At 48.1% G+C, this 14858-nt stretch overlaps 1 protein-coding gene across 9 annotated transcripts in view; it reads left to right on the top strand.

Annotated features, from left to right (window-relative positions):
- The first annotated feature begins 5891 nt into the window (after positions 1 to 5891).
- Positions 5892 to 14858, top strand: part of DRD2 (dopamine receptor D2) — a 31464-nt gene continuing 22497 nt past the window's right edge. For 3 of the 9 annotated variants that reach the window (XM_088177858.1, XM_088177855.1, XM_088177851.1), the window contains exons 1-2: positions 5892 to 6387; positions 6588 to 6743. The gene's annotated coding sequence lies outside the window, so the exon portion shown is untranslated. Of the gene's footprint in view, positions 6561 to 6587; positions 6744 to 14858 lie in introns of all 9 variants that reach the window. The other 6 variants (XM_014884656.2, XM_088177852.1, XM_088177850.1 and 3 more) reach the window with 5 other exon arrangements.

The following is a 14858-nucleotide window of genomic DNA, read 5'->3' as shown; positions in this document are numbered from 1 at the left end:
TCCATCTCACAGAAGAATTCCAGCCCGGGACAGTCCCCTCCTGAGGGTGGGGCTGGAATTTGGGGTTTGTGCTGCCCAAAAATGCAGGAATTAAATCCCATCAGCACAGCAGGGCAAAGCACCATTGGCAGCTCACCATGATATCAATTAGGGATTTGGGATGCTGTTAAAACGCCTTTTTTCCACCCAAAAATCCAGCATTTAAATCCCCATCAACCCAGCAGGGCAAAGCACCACGGGCTGACCACTGGCAGCTCAGCATGACATCAATTAAGGATTTTGGATGCTATCAAAATGACTTTTTCCCCCTCTGGAAAGCCAGGCAGGTTATTTATTGCAGATCCTTCTGAAATCCCAGCACGACAGAAGCACAATGAGGCAAAATTCCCAGAGGGTTCTGGATCCTAGGAAGGGCAGGAGTCAGCTCTGGGCTGGTGTTTGGCTGGGAGATGTGGCAGCAGTGGCTTTGATCATCTCTCCAATGTTGTCATTGTCCCCCTGGGCCTCGGGGAGGGGAAATCACAGCTGGAGCCTGGATCAGCACCAGAAAACTGAGTGTACCTGCACCAGGTGACACTGCCACCCCCTCTGGGACCAGGCACAGGACAAACCCTCCAGTGCTCTGGGGACTCTGTCCCGAATATTCCCATTCCCTGGGAGCCAGGAGCACCCTGAAGGCAGTGATGCCGTTGCAGCAGGAGCAATCACAATTAACTCTAATTACACGTCTTCACTGGCTGCCGAGCTTTGCAAAAATAACAAGGAGGCGAGGAAAAGAAAAAGAAAACACCTCAGGAAAGGCAGAGGAGAGGCTCTTGCAATCCAGGTGAGTTTTTTCCAAGCTGATTGCCAGCACTCCAGGTTCCCAAGGGCCTTTGTTAGCAGAGAGAAAGCACCAGACAAAGAGATGGAGAGAACAGGAACACTCATCTCCTTCCAGCTTTTAAAGTAACCTCGTTAGGACCCCAAATTTGGGACACTCAGATATTTGGGGGCCATCACAGCCTCATATTTCTCTGCTTCCCTGGTGAGACACAGCTCTGGCAGCACCTGAGCACCCCATGGGTGCTGGAACAGCGAGGAGCTGAAAATTCTGGAGTTGAATCAGAATTAATAACCTGTGCTTGGCCAGGTGCTTTGAAATTCTCCTCCTCTTGTCCTTATCTGTCCTGTAAAATATTGCATTTGTGGAGATGAGCTGTGAGTGAGAAACAAAGGCCCTGCCACGGAATCCCTTCCAGCAGCACATCTTTTATTCCTTGTCCACAGCAAGGAAATGAAGAGAGCTTTTCAGTCTCCAAAAAGCTGCTCTGAGGAGGGAATGTGTGCTCTGCCACCCCAGCGTGCACATCCCGACCCAAACCTTTGCTGACTCTCTGCTCCCAGCCTGGGTTTGCTCTCCTGAGAGCTCAGCCAAGGTTTTTACAAACACCACCACAGCGAATTTGGTTCTGTTTGAATATGCACTGATAGCATTTCCCCAGGCAGGTCCTCTGGGCATTGCACAAACCAATTTAGAGGATAAAAGCAAGCGTGAGAAAAGGCAATTGATTAAAAAATAGCAAATATTTGTCAGCTCCACGCCCATGACAATCCAAAACTCTGCCCTAACTTTAGGCTAAGACAGAGAAAAGGCCAAAATGTTGCCAAAGCTCCCCTGGAATCAGTGGCACGGGTACAAATCCTTTTTCCATCCCTTCCTCTCAGATTAGAACCTTCTGGTGATTGCTTTTGGAAAAAAACAAACAAACAAATCTTTTGAGCCCACTATTGACAGTATTGATTCATGGGAGTAACAGCATCCTCCTGGCCCATCCTTGGGAATATGCAAGGAGAGGAGAATTCATTTCCTTCCCAGAGATATCAATACCCATCTTGGCTTCTGAAGAATTCTCACCCCCAAGAATATTGATTTCCTGCACTTGAAATGGACTGGTTCAGTCAATTCCAGAGCTGTGTGAACAGATTGGCCTTGGGCTCCCAGGCACAGGGGATGCAGCAGGAATGGGGTGACACACGATGTGTCCCACGGCTGCCTGTCCCCCAGGGGCTCCAGCAGGGCAGGACACTCCAGGCACCTCTCCCTGCAACTCAGGGACCCAAAAATGGCAATTTTCTTATCTGGGGGGGGGGGCACATTTCCCTGGAGTCTGCAGTGCTCCAAGCACAAGCCGTGCCCTCAGCCCATCAGCTCCTGCTCCCTCGTTCTCCCAGCTGAGTCAGAGGCTCCATTCAAACCTCAGCACATTTGCTGGGACATTTCCTGTCGGCCTCGAACCACATCTGTGTCCAGAGCCTGCATTTCCCAGGCTGGATTTAACACCACACAATTAAAACCCAGCCCGTGCCAAGCCCTGGCTGCTTCGTCTGGCAGGACTAAGGGGCTGCCACGAGAGAACCATCCTCCAGAAGCCAATTCTGACCAAAATTCCCTGAGCCTGTTCTGCTGAGCCAAGCAAAGGCTCCCTGCACACTCTGAGTGTGCACAGGAGGCTGGGGGTGCTGCTTGTTTTGGCAGAGGAGATGAGAAAAGCACAGAGCATTCGAGTTCAGAAGGCTCGTGATGACTAATCTGCCTTCCTGAGCTGCAGGTCTTTTATTCCAGAGTCAGATATAGGCCTGCCCCGGGAGGGAACATCTGCAAGGGATGCTAATTTAGGTATTTGTAAGAAAAGTGGCACAACCTGCAGCCAGATGAGTCTGCAGCAGCGCTGGGAGGGAGCAGAGGGTGGGAGAGGATCCAGCTCCAGCCCTGCACCAGCCTGGCCCTTTGTCCTTTGTGCTGCTGGAGAGGAACACTGGGCTCGAACTGGGCAGCTGGGACTTGCATTTTCACCCCTGAGAGCGATTTAGCATTTCAGATGTGGAATTTGTGGGTGCTGCAGAGGAAGGTTGAACAGCCTGGGTTTATTGCTGCATTTTCCTCACTCTCCTCCTCGGCTGCCCAGCGCTGACTCGTGGATTTAGGAGCCTGAAGAGCTGGTGCTGAACTCACCTCCCATGAGTTAACAGGCACCCTGCTTGTGGAGTGAAACAGGGCGAGTTCTGCACCATCCTGAGCTGGGTTTTGTGGCTTTTTTCACTTTATATGAGACCTGAGCAACATTTAGGGGTGTGTGTGATGCACTTGTACCGATTAACCAGTGTTAAAGGGTTTGGGTGGGTTTGTCCATACAGGAGGAGGAACTGAGGGCAAACTGGAGTGGTTTGTTCTGAAAATCTTCCTCGTTTTGGTGTTGATTGAATGTTGGTACCTGACACAGAAAGCAACAAAGTTGTGATAAACTTACAGGGAAGTTCATTCTGCAGAGCAGGACTGGCCCTTAAAAACCCTCTGCCTCATCCCAGAGGTGTCAGCAATGTTTCCTCTTTAGCATTTTTGGCCAACTGCTCCTGACATCAGAGAAATCAGAGCAAGACCCCAGCGCTCTCCTCAGAGCTCTCCACACCAGCAGCTGTGACAGAGCAGCAAGACAAAGAATTATCTTTGTCAGGGGCTGATATTCCACTGGCATTTCCCTTTTCCTGGGGGGTGGTGCAGTGCAGGAGGCCCCTGATCTCCTTCCACTGCCCCTGCTGCTCCGAGTCTTCTGTTCCAGGAGCAAAAATAGAACATGTGGTAAGGAAATACAGAACACTCAGGATATTTGTCAATATTTGCCCCAGGAACAGCACTCCACGAAGCAGAAGAGCCCTGGAAAGAAAAGGTTTTGCTCCTTATGAGAAGGTTGCACTCGTGGGTTTGAAGTTTCATTTTGGTTTGGCTTCGGGTTCAGGGCTGGTTTTCTTTTGTCCATCCGTTTTTCTTGTTATTGAGTTTTATTTTCTCCTGTGACTCATCTGACTCTGGGGCATTTACAGAAATCCTTGATATGAAATGCAAGGGAAATTAATCTCACTTTAAACTTCCTAAGGACATCTCCATCACCTGATTAAAGTCTCCTGCAGCTTTTTCCAGCTCTCCCCATCACAGACTCGGAGACAAGGTGCATTTCTGGCAAAGGCCGGTGTGATTTGTAGCACATCTCCCATCACACCAGCCATTATTTTAATCCATCGTTTACCAGGGGAAAGGAAAAATGTTTTTTTTCTTTAGTAGGACTGAAAAAAACGCACTCAGAGATGAGTTTTACAAGCAGTTAAATGCTGTAAATCAAAAGGCCGAGGCAGATGGCAAAGAGTCAGTGAGACAGAGCTCGTCCATTAACCACCTCACTCAATTCTCAGTTATTAAATTGCTCTTTTCCTGCCTCACATTGGAGTTGATTTTCTTATGGATGGCTGGATGGAAAATATTCTTGTGATACAACTGAAGCCCAAGGAGTTGAGGAGAGGACAGGTTCTTCTTGGCCTCAGAGAAAGTGTAAACATCTCAAGGAAGTTTTGTCCATCCATTAAATAAATATATTTATTTTGAGGCAAGCAAAGCATATGAGAGCTTTTGCTGCCCTGCTTTCCAGAAGAAATAATTGTTCTGTGCTAAGCTCATTTGGTTCCCTTGGCATTGCAAAAGTCACATAAATCAGATAAAAAGGAAATTGTTGCAGTAACACTTGGAAAGTTCAGGAGAATTCAGTCTGGCTTTAGCATTGAGGATGACTCAGAAAGTCAAGAGTGTGCACACAGCAACTCAGGAATGCAACATCCCAGGAGATTTAGGGTTCCACCATCCAGAGAGGTTGAAAGCAACATTTGAGATTCACTCATTTACAGAAAACCCCCCAGAAAGTGAATTTCTTTCAAGCCTCACCACAGAGATGGGGTTCACCCTGTTCTCTCCTTGTCTGGTGCTGTTTGGTAATATGAAAAATACATTCAGAAAAGGTTTTGAGCCATTATTGGGGGGAAAAAAAAATAAGAGGAGCTTTCCTAGGAAACACCCTTCAGATTAGGGACTGCTGATGCTCTGGAAGTGAGCTGGTGTTAGAGATATTAAACTATAAGAAGATATTAAAATATTGCAACAGCAGCCACACTTTCAGGAAATGGTTTCTCTCGGTATTTGAATTGCAAAGAGATCTCTTTAGCAGCACGGGGAGTGTTTAAACAAGGAGCACTGCTGAGAATTCCAGCCGGGGTTTTTAGCAAATCCCCAGGGCGTGCTGGGACTGGGGAGGACGCTGTGCCCTGTTCCCTGTTCCCTCACACCGCAGCTTTACGAGCTCTTATCAGTGGCTGTAACTCCCCCAGCCCGTTTCCTCACACAGAAATCCCTGCTTTCCGTGCTGGGGGCTCCATGCTTTTCCTGCCGGGCCAGCAGCTGTGCACACGCGGGGACAGCGCTGACCTTGGAGCTCAGAGGGTGCCAGCGCTCCAGGAGCATCCCTGATCGAGCATCCCTGACCGAGAAACCCCGGCAGAGAAACCCTGGCAGAGAAACCCTGACCGAGCATCCCTGATCGAGCATCCCTGACCGAAAAACCCCGGCAGAGAAACCTTGACCGAGCATCCCTGACTGAGAAACCTCGGCAGAGCATCCTTGTCCGAGTATCCCTGGCAGAGAAACTCTGACCGAGCATCCCTGACCGACAAACCCCGGCGGAGCATCCCTGGCAGAGAAACCCCGGCCGAGAAAACCTGGCCGAGCACCCCCGACCGAACATCCCTGACTGAGAAATCATCCGAGGATCCCTGGCAGAGAAACCCTGCCCGAGCATCCCTGACTGGGCATCCCTGACTGAGAAATCATCCGAGCATCCCTGCCCGAGCTTCCCTGGCAGAGCATCCCCGGCGCTCACCTGGGAGTGCCTGCGCGGGGCAGGGCAGTCCGCAGGGAAGGGCTGCTCCCCCCCGAGGGGTTCCTGGGGGTGGGAACCCATCTCTCTCCTCTCTCCGGGGCTGCGCTGGGAGCGGCTGAGCCCCCCCGGCCCCGGCCCCGCGCTCCGCCCGGCGCTGTCCCGGTGCCGGGGCCGGTCCCGGTCCCTCATCCCCGGGGCTGGAGCCGCCCCCATCCCCGCCGGGGTGAGTCCGTGGGATTCGGGGGAGGAAACTTCGCCCCCTCCCCTCCCCTTCCCTCCCTTCCCCGCAGCAGCGGCGGCGGCGGCGGCGGCGGGCGAGGCAGGGAGGGAAGCGCTGCGGGAATTCGCATCCCGCGGCCGGAGCCGCGCTGGAAACAGGTTGTTGGGATCTGTCCGTGGGAGGAAAGGGAGGCTCCGCTCAGCCGCCAGCCAAGCCTGGGCTCTGGGAAATGGAGACGGAGCTGCTGCCTGGCCAGCCGGCCGTGTGCTGAAGGAGATGGACAGAGAATTGCTGCGGGGGAGCCCGGCCCCGGCACCGGAGCTCAGCCGCTTCCCGAACCCCTGAACTTCCAGCAGTGCCGCCCCAGCCCCGGGCTTTAACCACGGCAACTTCCACCTGCCCCGCTCCCAGCTGGCAGGGGTCAGCCAGGTGATTTTCTTTCTTTTTTTGCTCCTCTGCCTGTGCGTGAATGGTGAACACCAAAAAGTCTGCCTGAAAGCTTGGAGAGATTGGGACAAGGCACGGTGGAGAGTTGTGGTGTTTTGGATATATATGGCACAAGGTACTCACACCTCTGCTCGAGGGATTCATATGGCTTGAAGGTAAGAGATTCGTGTTGTTTCTTCCAGAAATAGAAATGTTGTGAATATCCTGGTGAGGAAACACGGCAGTGGCTGCTGTGATCACCACAGCCTCGAGATGTAAATAAAGGCAGGAGAAAAAGGAAAATATTTGTCACTACACCAGAAAGATCCATTAAGCTGTTCCCTTCCACAAGAGAAGAGGTGAGAGCGGGTTTTCAAACTGAAATTCAGGCTGTCTCATTTCTCCATCTAAACCACTCACTGCAAAGCAACAAACAATTGTTATTGTATGCTAAAGAGGCATTTGGAGCTGCTAAGAAGCTCGGCTCATTTTTAGAAGTTTGATGCTTAACGTTGCTCTCACATAGACACAATGGAGACAGAGTGACAGGGAGAAGTGGAGGAGGAGGATGTGGAGAGGATATAATGTAGGTACATTCCAGTTCCCCAAGGAACAAGATCATTCAGTTAAATTATTTGAGGGAAAACATTCTTTTTTTTTTTTTTTTTTCCCTTACCACACTCATTTTTTTACATCTGGTAAGGCAGAACTGGAAATCCTTTCAGACTTAATGCTCAGCACCAGTCCTGATGTAGAACAATCTTCCCCAGTGGAGAACAGGGGACCTGTCACCCTTTCCTGAAGAACCCCTGGAAGGAAACCTCTCAGAAATTCCTCTCTGAATGCTGCAGGCACATTTTCTGTAAGGTTTACAGTCAATTTGTCTCGACCTTAATTTTTTTTTTTCCATTGCCCCCCAGTTCTAAGCTCCATCCAGCTTTTTGAAACCAGTGGAAATCGTGGCTTTAGGGCAGGGAATCAAAGCCCAGCTTTGATGGTGCTGGGTCCTGCTCAGTGCTGGAGTATTTCTGGTCCAAGTTGTTGTCTGTAGGTTGTTTCTACACCAGATAACACATCCCCACTCGGTAATTCTCAAGTCTCTCTCTCATCCCGACTTCCCCACATGCCAGGCATGGAACTGCAGAGTTTCCAGCATGTGGAGCATGAATCACTGCTCCTCGAGTGGAGCTCCAAGTTGAAAAGAAAAACAGCTTGGGTTGTTTTATAAATAACCAGGTTTATAATAGAGCTGGTCAAATAGGTTACACATGCAAAACAGCGTGGGCTGGGTTTCCTACGTGCTCAGGGTTTCATGGAATTATTGTTCTTTACACACACGGTGGTATTAAGAATTCACAACCTTGGTTTTGATCTTTTTTGAAGTAATTGCTTGTAGTAATCTAGAAAAAACCCAACCTCTTGGCAATATTTCTGACTCCATCAAGTAAAGACTGCTGCAATTTTATTTATTCCCCCCCGCTTTAACTTATTTTCCATGCTGCAGAAATTCTGTTACATTCAAGCCTTCCTTCCTTGCTTCTGAACAGAGTTTTATAAAAGGATTTTCTGCTGATTTATGAAGCACTGTGTAAAATCTGCCGTGCTTTCCACATTTCCACCTAGCTTCCATTGGCACACACACGTTGTGTGGGGAAAAGAGGTTCACTGTCACACTGGGAAAGAAAATGTGCAAGTTTTAGGCTTTGGAGAGAAGCTTGTGACCCCACAAAAGTCAGTGTGGGTGTATTTTAAGTGATTTTAGAGCTCTGCCCCTGTGTCACTGCCACCCTGCAGGGAAATCTGGGCAGGGTTTGGATGGGATGGGTGGGCACACAGCATCCCCTGTGCCTGTCCTGACACTGCCCCCACACCCCAAATCACCCTGAGCTGAGGGGGCTCCAGCCCTGAGCCTGCCTGGCCATGGGGGTGGGTTCATTGGGATGGGTTATTGGGATGGGTGGATTTGGATGGATTATTGGGATGGATCGATTGGGATGGATTTGAATGGATTGATTTGGATGGATTATTGAGATGGATGGATTTGGATGTGTTGGTTGGGATGGATCGATTGGGATGGATTATTTGGATGGATCGATTGGGATGGATTATTGGGATGGATTGATTTGAATGGATTATTGGGATGAATTATTGGGATGGACTGATTTGGATGGATTGATTTGGATAGATCGATTTGGATGGATTATTGGGATGGATTATTTGGATGGATTATTGGGATGGATTATTAGGATGGATGGATTATTGGGATGGATGGATTGATTGGGATGGATGGATTTGGATGGATTATTGGGATGGATTATTGGGATGGATTGATTTGGATGGGTGGATTGGGATGGATTATTTGGATGGATCGATTGGGATGGATTGATTTGGATGGATTATTGGGATGGATTATTGGGATGGATGGATTATTGGGATGGATGGATTGATTGGGATGGATGGATTTGCCCCCACACTGGTGTCAGGAGAGGCACAGTGTGGCCCCCCCTGTGTGCCCACCATGCCCCTGTGCCAGGCAGCAGGGCACACAGTGCTCTTCATGTGCTCGAGAGGCAGACCCTGCCTGGCACTGGCACTCAGCTCTGCCCTAATGGCACTTCTGGGTGTGCCTGGGACTGCTGCCCCTCGCCCTGGCTGCACCAGCACAGGCTGCAGGCGCTGGGCAGGGCTCACAGCAGGGACAAACCTGCTGGGAAATGCAGCTGGAGCAGCAGCAGAGCCTCACTGTGCAGCTCAGAGCTGTGACAGAGCTGCTCCCCCACTGTGGCACAGGCCTGGCACCAAACGTGCCATTCCCTGGGTGTTGATCTCCTCAAACCCATCCTTTGCTCTAAAGCAGCAAATCTCCACCCTCCCATCCTCTGGTTAATTCGGATCTGGAGTTGTGAGCCAAGCTGCTGGAACCACGGAATATCCTGAGCTGGGAGGGACCCACAAGGATTCATTCTGGAACAATTACCAGACACAATTTCTCTAAAACAACAGCCAAAAAAACCCCATTTGAAAACCACTGATCTTCAAGGTTTTGTAGCTCTCCAGCGATGAGCAGGATGGATTTGGCTCACACCCCTCACAATCCTTTCAGGAGAACTCGTTTTCAATTTCACCCTCTGTGCACAAATTCCTTGTGAACACGGAGGAAATCTGGGACTGGGATTTGGATTTCCCACGTGCCCAGAGCTGATATTCCAGTGCCAGGAGGTGCAGGGCAGTGAACACATCCACACTGAGCTCTAAAACCTCCTGCACAGGAGGCCTGGATGCAAAACCTTCCCAAATGCTGTGGGCACTGGGGAATTGTAATTCCAAGGGAAAGAAGTCCACAGATTGTTAATAAATGCACAGAAAGCAGGCTGGCACAGCAAACAGTTGGGTGCTGGGGGAGTGTTTGCAGAAACATCACAAACATTGCTCCATTCCCACACTCCTGCCCAGGCAAAGGCAAAATTGGATAAAAAGATCCCAGACTGGAGGAACTTCGGCCTCCCAGGGTTATTTTTTTTTTTTTAAGGCTACAAGAGAAAATACAGTGGGTTAAAATGCACCAAGGCTTGGAATGTAGCTTTGGAAGGCTTTGTCTGGGATCAAACTTTGCTGTCTTTTACAAATAAAAACTTTCAGCAGCTGCTGAGGAGCAGGGAGACCGAGCAGTGAGTGCCAGGGTGCTGCCAGCGAGATCCTTTGGGGAAGGGGGAGGCAATTGTTTAAGTCCTGTCAGATGCATCATCCCTGGTGCTGTTACAAAACCAACCTATATTCAATCTGAAGTGATTGCTAATAACTATTAACTCCTCTCCCAATTGTTCCACTTCAATCATGTTTTCTCTTGCTGTCCTTCACCTGGGTATTTTTAGCATTGTAATTTTTTTTTTTTTTTTTTTTTGGAAGATGTGACTGTGTGTTCAGTTGCTGCTTCTCTGTACATCCCTCCCAATTATCCTGGTGGGTATTTTTCTCTCAACCCCCCCCCAGGATGGGTTTATTTCTGGTTTACTCTTCCCTGTTGGTTTCCATGTGGTTATGTGGGAGGCTGCACTTTCTTTATCAAAGCAGAGAGCCATGATTAGTCCATTCAGAAAATGTAAATGCAGCCTTATGTGTTCTGGAGCGCTGGGGAGAGGGAGAGACTGCAAGGAGCAATAAAAGCTGTGAGAACAGAGCCCTGCAGGGATCCCAGCTCAGGGATGGCCACACTTCCCATTTCAGAGGGACACAAATAAACCCACTGAGCTGCCTGGGGAAAGGCAATCACAGAATAACCTGAGTGACAGAAACCCTCTGTGCTGGGCATCCTCCTGCACTTGTAGCTCCTTTCATTTACCCCAATTTTCTCTGTGAGGTGTCCCAGGGTCCGCAAGCACTCACTGGCTGATAAATACACACATAAATACAAATATTTTTTGATTGTGCTCGCTGCCCCAGGTTGCCAACTGCCAGCGCTGGGGATGGATCAGCAAAATCAACACCATTGAGAGTGCTCTGAGCTATCTGCAGCTTCAGGGAGAGAAATGAAGCCTTCAGCAGCAGCTCAGGTTTTCCAGTCAGCTCCCCTGAATGCTGCAGCTGACACACTCCAGCACAGAACTTGGAGCTATTACCTAAAATATGGCACCTTGCAAATTACTTGTCTAAACTCCATCCTATTTTGATATCTCAGGCAATCTGGAGCTTCAGCAAATAAAGATTCCCTGCAACCAGCACTCTCTGACCCCCAGCCCCTTTGTATCTGCTTTTGCATATTTGTATGACAGCTGAGGAAAATGTGATTATGTCTGGGATCACTGGAGTCTGGAATTAGATGCCCAACATTTGATCTGTTTTCTCTGAGCTCCTTTTGGTTCCAGCCCTATCCCCACCCTTGGAACCCACCCCAGAGAGGGGACAGGGCACCCCCAGCCCCCTGCTCTCCCTGAGACGTCCCCACACAGATCTGGGAGGTGAATTTCAGTCACCCGGGTTTGAAAAGCCACAATTATAAAGAATTTGCTAATTTAAAAGCCCTCAAAAATAGAAACACCCCCCCACATTCACATACATATTGTTGAACAGGAAGAATCACTCATGTCCCAGTACATGAATCATTCATCACCCCCATGAGGTTATGGATGCTCTAAAAATGTGTTTGTGAGTGCTAAAATGGTGATTAGAATAAATACTACAGCAATACTTCAGCCCACCATGTCCAGGCATGTGTAAAGCTCCTTATTTGCACTTTGATGGCAAAACTGTAAGGATTTGAGGGTTTTCTTTATTTCACAAACAGCAGAGTCAGAAAGTCAACATCAGAATTTCCATGTGAGTGGAGTCCTACATATTGGTTTATTTTCATTTGTAAGGCAGGTTGTGATCCATGCCTGGGGCCTGTGCTGTCAAATTGGAGGTTATTAAAGCATTACAGTTATTATTATAAAGCACTACCATTATTACTATTGTTATTATTATTTTGGAACAGCACACAAGGTGCCAGTGCATTCAGGTTTGTGCTTTTCTTTCCTCTCTAGAAAACCAGGCTGAAAGAGGAGCCTTTCCCTCAAATTTAGCAACTGGATGCAAAGCAGGATTTAGAATTTCCAAGGATAAGCACTGAGGGAACTGCTGGGGACAGAGCTGCCAGCTCAGGGGGATCCCTGGCTCTGGATTTATTTCCAGACTGGAGACAAGGACTGAGAGTAAATTCCAGCCCATTTGGTCACATGCAGCTCCCACCCACACGGATTTCCATCCAGGAATAACTGCAGGGCTCCCTCGCTGGGTGCTGGATCTGCTGCTCCCCAGCCTGGAGGATCACTGGGAGTGGGTCAATGTTATTTAAATCGGGCAGGGACAGAGCCAGGGCTCTGACCCAAATGGAGCCACAGCAGGGAAGTGCTCAGGGCACACAGAGCCTTTGCCAGGCCTGGGGTTTTAGAACAAAAGCTTTTGGAGGAAAAAGGACTCTGAGAATCCCAGCAGCTGCAGCACAGTGAGAGCTCGGGTGGCACAAACACTTTTGGGGCAAGATCTGAGGAAATTTGGCAGATTTTCCTGTCCTTGTCACCAAAGACAATGTGCACATAGAGCAAACGCGATGGGATGAGGCAGCACTTTTAAAAATATCTTATTTTGATACCCCAGCGGCCAGGGCTGGCTGGGAGCTCCTAAACTGCTCCCATGGAATGGAAGCAGATCAGAATTAGCACAAAGTCACTGCTCCCCTCATGGATCCTCCTCCTTCCTCCCCCTCTCCACACGCTCCCTGATTCCTCTGCCCGCACATCTGGCTCAGGTTCACATCTGGGCTGGGGGGGGTGGGGGGTTGGCTCCTGGCACTGCCACTTTATCCCACAGCACCAGCCGAGCCCAGCCTGCCTTTCCTGGCCCTGCTCCATTAATGCAAGGAGAAATCCACGTCCCGCTCCGGGGGAGGGTGTTTGCCTACAAGTGATGTCTGCTGCTCTGCACTTGCCTCTGTCATCCTTTCCGAGTGGCGTTTTTATTTATCTCCAGATTTTTTTTTTTTTTTTTTTTCCTCTCTCTCTCTCTTTCTCAGTGTGAAGGGAGAATCAATTAGGAAATCACAACCCTAACAGAAAATGACAAGGAGGGATAATGATAATAATAATAATAATAATAATAATGAAGTCAAGATTCTTTGGGGCTACACTCTGCAATTTAATTTTTACCATCGAATTTCTGATTCAGGAGGCCTCGGAATCACAACCATCAAAATTTAGCTTAAGAGATGTTGTTTGTAGAGACAATAAACACGTTTTAGAAAGAAAGAATGGAATAAAAAAATAAAAGGCAAAGCAATTACTAGAGAGAGAGTTCAATAACTTGAACATGTCCATCAGCTTTCAGCTTCCCATAAAAATATTATTCCAAAACATCTTGAATGTGTCAGGTGGGACAACACAGAGACCACTGAGAGTGGATCAGATTCCTGATGCCATGGAAAAAACCCAAATTCACAGGGACAACAGCAAGCCCTGATGACAGAGAAATCACATCCCTGATTTCTTGGGGACAATTTTTTTTCCTGGAGAGAACCCCAGGCTCAAGCAATGGTGCCTGAGCCCATAAAGGAGAATATTGATTTTAGGATGACCTGCAGGAGCCTTTTCTTGGTTTTTTGTGCCTGTTTCACCTCCAGCAAGTTGGGCACCTGTCCTCAGATGATGATTTTAGTGCACCCTGTGACTTTTATTGCTGCTGAATTAAACAGCCCCGGGTTTAGTCCTGCCTGAACTTCCACAATAACTCATACCCAGCACCTTAATTAAAAACATTAGAGCTCCTTGCAACGCTTCATGTGAAAGAAAATCTGCTCCCTGCCAAGCAGGGGGGAAATATTCATGGCTTTCTGGAGCCCTGCTAATGACTTTGTGGATTAGAGGAAAATGGAAATCACATGGAATTCACCGTGCTGGTGACTGGATTTAGGAATTGGACTCATAATGGATGGAGTGTGCACTTCCCAGCAGGCTGGAAATGTTGCTGACTGTGAAAAAGTCAAATAAAATTCAGGAGAGCATCAGCTGAGTGCAGTGATCCCAGGGCTGGGGGCAGAGAGAGAGAAATTTCTCAAATCAGCCAAAAACCAGAGCACTGAAAGTTCAAATTTTTTTCCCCTGGCTGGGGATTTGTCAGTGATGCTACCAAAAAAAAATTGTGGAATATGGGAAGAAAATATTTGTGTTTCCAAGGGGTTTTTTTGTTTGTTTGTTTGTTTGTTTTTGGGCAGGATCAGCTCAAAACCATGAACTGAGGAAGAAAAAATTGGAAAATCCAATCTGTTCTTGGGCTGTGCTCCACACACGAGCTGGAGCTCCACTGCAGCCCCTTAATGAGCTCGCCTGAATTTTAATGAAGATTTAATGGGAGAAGATCAGTGGTGGTGACAACAAGAGAAAACCTAAAACCACTGTTGTAACATTTTGGCCTGGGCAAAATAGCCTTGATTTCAGCTAGAAAATAGCCAGGATTTCACCTTGAATTATCCATAATTTCACCTTGAAAATAGCTATGATTTCACCTGCAAATAGCCTTGATTTCACCTTTTATTTTCCATAATTTCACCTATAAAATAGCCATGATTTCACTTTGAAATAGCCGTGATTTCAGCTAGAAAATAGCTATGATTTCATCTATAAAATAGCAATGATTTCACATGAAAATAACCATGATTTCACCTATAAAATAGACATGATTTCAGCTAGAAAATAGCTATGATTTCGCCTATAAAATAGTTATGATTTCAGCTTGAAATATCCATAATTTCACCATGAAAATAGCCACGATTTCACCTGAAAATATCCATAATTTCACATGGAGGATAGCCATGATTTCACCTGGAAAACAGGTGGGACCACACCTGTGATAGAAGCAAAATCCTTCCAACTAGCAGAATTCACTAAACATGAGAGAAATTAAAATGTTCCCCTCTGCTCTGGGGGAATTTGATTGTCCAGGCAAGG

This window comes from Sturnus vulgaris, chromosome 23 (genome assembly GCF_052056855.1).
Source record: "Sturnus vulgaris isolate bStuVul1 chromosome 23, bStuVul1.hap1, whole genome shotgun sequence".
Classification (NCBI taxonomy): Eukaryota; Metazoa; Chordata; class Aves; order Passeriformes; family Sturnidae; genus Sturnus; species Sturnus vulgaris.
This window is presented reverse-complemented; position numbering and strand designations above follow the sequence as displayed.